The following is a 6,512-nucleotide window of genomic DNA, read 5'->3' as shown; positions in this document are numbered from 1 at the left end:
AAGATCTATAAAGATAGATTGAAACACATAATAAAGTTTAAGTCAAAGTACATAGAATGGATATTGAAGTAGTTCAATATAGAAATATTAAGAAAATGTTCTTGTCATATGAAGTTTTAACAAGACTTGAGTGTATCTGACACTCAATGAGTAAAAACACATGAGTGATTTTAGATCACAATTAATATGTACACAATCAGATGTCCTGTGCTCTAAAATGTTAGGAGCATATACCAGAATGGTTCATGTGATGATCATTGGACAAACAGTAAGAATATCCATTTGTGCTTTAGAAGAACCAAGGATACATATATAGTTTTATATGAGGTAATGACAAACAAATCACTGTAAGGTGTTGCACCGATATTGGTTTGGTCACATATAAAAATAAATTTCAATCTCAATTAGGCTAAGTGTTATTTAAAAGGTAGCACAATGCTAGATTTAGAAGAGTTCTAAAATATTGTGACGAATTCTACAAAAGTAGGCAGAGTATGTCATTGTTTTGACAATGATTGAGGATGTTAAGTCAAGAAGTTCTTTGTGAACTTGGTGTAGTTCCGATAAGTGTCAGAACTTTGAAGCTATATTGTGTATGACAATATTAGTGACATATTTCAGACCGCGGAATTAAGGTTCCACCAGAAGACCAAACATATTTGATGCCAACTCATTTGGAAAATGAGTGATGCGTTGAGACGCAAATGAATTGCAAAATACATACGTTTCTGAGCATGTCAGATCCGTTGACTAAAACTTCTCCCGTGAGCAAAACATGATAAAGCACCGGAAAGCCAAGGTGTTATATCTTTACATATGTAAACTAGATTATTGACTCTAGTGCAAGTGGGAGACTGTTGGAGATATGCCCAAGAGGCAAGAATAAAATGGTTATTATAATATATCTTTGTGTTTATGATAATGTTTATATACCATGCTATAATTGTATTAACTGAAACATTGATACATGTGTGTTATGTAAACAACAAGGAGTCCCTAGTAAGCCTCTTGTATAACTAGCTTGTTGATTAATAGATGATCATGGTTTCGTGATCATGAACATTGGATGTTATTAATAACAAGGTTATGTCATTATGTGAATGATGTAATGGACACACCCAATTAAGCGTAGCATAAGATCACGTCATTAAGTTATTTGCTATAAGCTTTCGATACATAGTTACCTAGTCCTTATGACCATAAGATCATGTAAATCACTTATACCCGAAAGGTACTTTGATTACATCAAACGCCACTGCGTAAATGGGTGGTTATAAAGGTGGGATTAAGTATCCGGAAAGTATGAGTTGAGGCATATGGATCAACAGTGGGATTTGTCCATCCCGATGACGGATAGATATACTCTGGGCCCTCTCGGTGGAATGTCGTCTAATATCTTGCAAGCATATGAATAAGTTCATAAGAGACCACATACCACGGTACGAGTAAAGAGTACTTGTCAGGAGACGAGGTTGAACAAGGTATAGAGTGATACCGATGATCAAACCTCGGACAAGTAAAATATCGCGTGACAAAGGGAATTGGTATCGTATGTGAATGGTTCATTCGATCACTAAAGTCATCGTTGAATATGTGGGAGCCATTATGGATCTCCAGATCCCGCTATTTGTTATTGGTCGGAGTGAGTACTCAACCATGTCCGCATAGTTCGCGAACCGTAGGGTGACACACTTAAAGTTGGATGTTAAAATGGTAGAACTTGAATATGGAATGGAGTTCGAATATTTGTTCGGAGTCCCGGATGAGATCCCGGACATCACGAGGAGTTCCGGAATAGTCCGAAGAATAAGATTCATATATAGGAAGTCATTTTATAAGATTTAAAATGATCCGGAAGGTTCTATGGAAGGTTCTAGAAGGTTCTAGAAAAGTCCGGAAGAAACCACTAAGGAAGGCGGAGTCCCGGAGGGACTCCACCTCCCATGGCCGGCCAACCCTAAGGGGGAGGAGTCCCAAGTGGACTCCCCTAAGGGGGCCGGCCACCCCCCCACATGGAAGGGGGGAATCCCACCTTGGGTAGGTTTCCCTATCACATGGAAGGTTTTGGGTTCAGGTCTTATTCGGAGACTTGTAGTCCAACACTTGGGGCTTCCACCTATATAATGAGGGGCCAAGGGGAGGGGGCCGGCCACCCCAACACAACAAGGTGGCCGCACCACCTAGATGGCCGGCGCCCCCCTCTCCCCAAACCCTAGCCGCCCCACTCCTCCTTCTTCCCCGCACGCTTAGCGAAGCTCCGCCAGGATTCTCCACCGCCACCGACACCACGCCGTCGTGCTGTCGGATTCAAGAGGAGCTACTACTTCCGCTGCCCGCTGGAACGGGGAGGTGGACGTCGTATTCATCAACAACCGAACGTGTGACCGAGTACGGAGGTGCTGCCCGTTCGTGGCGCCGTGATCAAGATCTTCTACGCGCTTTTGCAAGCGGCAAGTGAACGTCTACCGCAGCAACAAGAGCCTCATCTTGTAGGCTTTGGAATCTCTTCAAGGGTGAGACTCGATAATCCCCTCGTTGCTACCGTCTTCTAGATTGCATCTTGGCTTGGATTGCGTGTTTGCGATAGGAAAATTTTTGTTTTCTATGTAACGTATCCCAACATATGGGTTATGCAATATTTAAAATAATTTTATAATAAACTTTTGTTAGGCTACATATGCATCCAAATGTGGTAGAACCCATACTCCATTGGTGTCCCTGATCACAACCCCAACTCCAACCTGTTGTGACATAAAAAAAATAGCATCATCCACATAACTACTATACTAAGAGCGATCAACTTCAATTTTTCTTAGATTTTTGGATTTTCTTTTGGTGTGCCTCTCTTTTTGACACTTGTATTAATGTAATCTGTTATTATTTGATGTGCACATCTGGGGTTGTCTTGGAATTTATGAATGGTTGATTCATGTTGTCTTGGTCCCGAAGTGATGGTTTCCCTTTTTTTTGGCTTGGGTGGGTACAGCAGTTTTGTTTCCTGATGCATTGTGGTGGGTCCCATTACCATGTGCTGCAACGGTGCAAAAAACAACACGTTACCTAAGGTCATCTCCAGCGGCGACCGTTTGCGTCTGCCAGACCGAAGAATGCGTCTGGTACCACCTCCAGCGGGGCGATGCAAAGTGACCGGGCCGTCCGCGGCGACGCAAACTTGGTCCAAATATGCATCTCGGATGCGTCTTTGCGGACGCTGCGCGGACGCGCAAAGTGTCCGCTCGCATCTGGCGGACGTTTCGTCTGGCCCGCCCGGCAGTGACCAAGCGTCGATGCGTCTTCTCCGCCGCATACTGGCGCCGAGGTGTCGCTTTGCGGCCGCGTAAATGGCGATGCCTCGCGTGGCGCGAGGCCGTCGCCTACCTCTGCGCACGAAGTAATGGTGATGCCACGCATGCCGCGGCCGTCGCCCTGCCTCCGATCTATATAAACAGGGGCGCGAGCATCTCATCTCCTCCCCACAAAACCCTAGCCACCGCACAACCTCCACCGTAGCGTCGCTGCCGCTCAGACTCCACCGGAGCTACCATAAGCAGCGCCGGCCGCGGCCAGGCTGCCGCGCCTCCACCTCCACCTCCCCCGGTCTCGAGCTCCGACGAGGAGTTCGACTCCGACGACAGCACCGACCTCCTCGACCCGGTCAGGGACGTCGAGGCCCTGCCTGAAGCAGAAAAGGAAGCAGAGGGGGAGCGGGTTGCCCATGCGGCGGTCGACGCCGAGCTGGAACAAAGCAGGGTGGAGGCCGCCGCAGCCGCAGAGGACTCCGACTCCGACATATCATGGTCTTCCGATGACCCTGATGCGCCAACCCCGGAGGAGAGGGCGGCGAAGCATAGAGTTATAGTCGAGTCCTTCGAGACACTCAAGGATGACGCCGCCAATGCGAGGCTACAGCAGTGCTTGCAAGAGGACGCGGCGGCGCACCGAGCCCTAGCGGCCGCACGGTAGGCGGCGGAGAAGCAGGCGAGGGAGCGACACAACGACGGGGCCGACCCGTCAGGCATCAAGTAGTCTAGGGTTCTAGAACTACTTTGTATAGTTTCTATGCTTTCAAAAGTACTACTTTATTTGCTTTCAAATATGTTGGAAATCTAAAAATGGATCATCCCAGTGGGAGCACACCCAGACGCAAATGGACGCCGAACAAAATATATCCGCAGGCGACGCAAACGGATCTCGCTCGCGACCACTTTTGGACGTCCGAAATGGATCGTGCAGTTGGAGATGATCTAAATAGCTTTTCACATGGTCAAAGCGGTGTGGTCCTCCCCCACTATCCACACGATAGCCTTCCAGAGTTGTCTCCCCAATAACGCCTCCATTTAATAACGCCTCTCACCTCTTCCTCCCGAAAGATCGAGTGGGCGGCCCCATCATCTTCATCCACCGCTTGGTTCTATTTTGCCTAATCCAATCGCTTTGACGGAGCTGCCAGGGAGAGCAGATCCCCAACGCCTCTCCCGCTATTGCCCGACCTACCTCCAGCTCTCCTCCTACCACTCCTTGTCCGCCTCTCCACCGCATCACTGGGTGGCGTCTGGCGTGGTTCCTGGCAGGGCAGCGGCCTCAGCGGGGACGGCAGCATGCGGCGGCCTCAGGGCGGAGCACGCGCGGGCCAGGGACGGCGACCGACGGGCGGGGCAGGTGCGTGCCGGCGGCGACGCCCTTGGGACGGAGAAGGCACGGTCCTGGGACGATGTTGGGGCGGCGGCAGCGATCTTGGGGCAGAGCACGCGCGGGCTGGCGGCGGCCACGTTGGGGTGGAGCAGGCAGGGACCTGCGGCGGCCCCGTCGGAGTTGAGCAAGCAAGCAAACAGAGGCGTCCGACGCGGATTAGGGGAGCCGGTCGTGGTCGTCGCCCCTGGTGCGTTGCTCGCTGCCGCTTCATGCCATGGAGGTTGCCACAAGTGTACACACGGCGGTGCCCTCTACAGGTTAGGTGTAGGTTGCCTCTTCTTTTCTTCTCCGATGGGTGACATCTCCTTTTTCTAATTTTTCCCTTCTACCATGATTCGGATGCGTACAGCAGGCAACCCGCGCCTCCTCGGCCCCACGGCGGACTTAGCCCTCTCAGTTCCCCGGCGGCTGGAGCGTCTTCCGATGCCCTGCAGCCGGCACGTCCGTGACAGCCGACGGCTCCTCGCCTCCCAGACCGTTGGGTGTCCTCTGATGCGCGGCGGCCGGCGTATTCTCTGATGTGCGACGTACGCTGTGTCCTGGGCTCCCCGGCGGTTAGAGCTTCATCTGATGCGCGGCGGCCGATGCCTCCTTGGCTCCCCGGTGGCCGGTTACTTCTTCATGGCGAGCTGCAGCTGCAGTGATTACCGGCGTGTCTGGACTCCACAACAAGCGGTAGCGGAAGATGGCTCTACATCGGCGAAGAGGAGGGGCGCGAGGTTGACAGCTGTGACGGAGTGGACAACATGACCGTGTGCTCACCGGTGACGTAGTCGGCGGTAAGAGCAATAGTGGCGGCAGCACTTCGTCGCTTTGCAACTGTGGTTCTCCTCCGATACCTGCATTATCTCTCCCTATGAATCCCCCTTGCAGGCCCTCTCCCCTCGCGATTTCTCTATGGCAAATATTGTTCTCCTCTTCTTCCCTGAATCAGGCGATGTCTGCAGGCCAGACTCCACTATAGAGCAAGTAAGATTTCTAACCTCTGGTTCAGATTTTAATCTAAGTTGCATATACATATTTTTGGAGATGAATTCGTGTTATGGGTGCGTATACAACTTTTAAAATTTATATCCAATTAGATCCTTGATATTCAAGCTAAGCGGTCAATTTTGAGATGGTATATGCAAGACCTACCGCGAGGCCAAGATCCAACACAGAAAAAGAACTGCAAAGACAACCATGGTAAGGACAACAAAAAACAAAATTTATTCAAGAATGCTTAACCTTCCCTTCAGTTTGTAGTTTTTTCCTCTGCACATTGGGCAGCTGATGAAGTAATCTTCTGATATGTTGAATCGTAGGTATAAATTATCTGGATTGATAGGGATTGCTACATGGACCGTAAATAAGGTGAAGGTATAATGCATAAAGATTGGGAAACAAACCTCTTGGATTTGGTTAAGAAATATTATCTATAATTTCAAAAGATGGGATTGAAATCTGTAGCTGAGTCATCATTTGCTTACTCTTGGATGCGTTCGCTTCTCAGATTTCATGCACAGGTAAAATTTGGTTTCAGATAACCAGCTTTCTGTCATAGACCTCTTCTAGGTGATGAAGACATACTAATATGTTCTGCACCGATCATAGCTGTTAAAGAATTTGCTTTGCTCTATAGAATAAATTTTCACTATCTTGCCTGTAGGTCAACCACCAAAACCAAACTACTAAATTTGTTTCTGAGATTTTATCCTAGATTATCATATATCTATGCCACTAGAACCTCCTTATTTAATTTGCATCTTAGACTTCCATACCTAAAACAAAATCAAACGTTTCTCATATTTGAGGATGTCATATAGCATGCTCCGGGGTAT

The 6,512-nt window shown here is 48.7% G+C and overlaps 1 long non-coding RNA gene across 1 annotated transcript; it reads left to right on the top strand.

Annotated features, from left to right (window-relative positions):
• The first annotated feature begins 5,356 nt into the window (after window positions 1-5,356).
• On the top strand, window positions 5,357-6,094 carry LOC124650397. The gene is made up of 4 exons (XR_006986987.1): window positions 5,357-5,471; window positions 5,566-5,661; window positions 5,775-5,877; window positions 5,997-6,094. It is a non-coding gene; the product is annotated as an uncharacterized LOC124650397 (long non-coding RNA).
• The last annotated feature ends 418 nt before the right edge of the window (window positions 6,095-6,512 follow it).

Source organism: Lolium rigidum, chromosome 4 (genome assembly GCF_022539505.1).
Source record: "Lolium rigidum isolate FL_2022 chromosome 4, APGP_CSIRO_Lrig_0.1, whole genome shotgun sequence".
In the NCBI taxonomy this organism is placed as follows: domain Eukaryota; kingdom Viridiplantae; phylum Streptophyta; class Magnoliopsida; order Poales; family Poaceae; genus Lolium; species Lolium rigidum.
The sequence above is the reverse complement of the archived record's forward strand: the minus strand, read 5'-3'. Positions and strand labels throughout refer to the sequence as shown.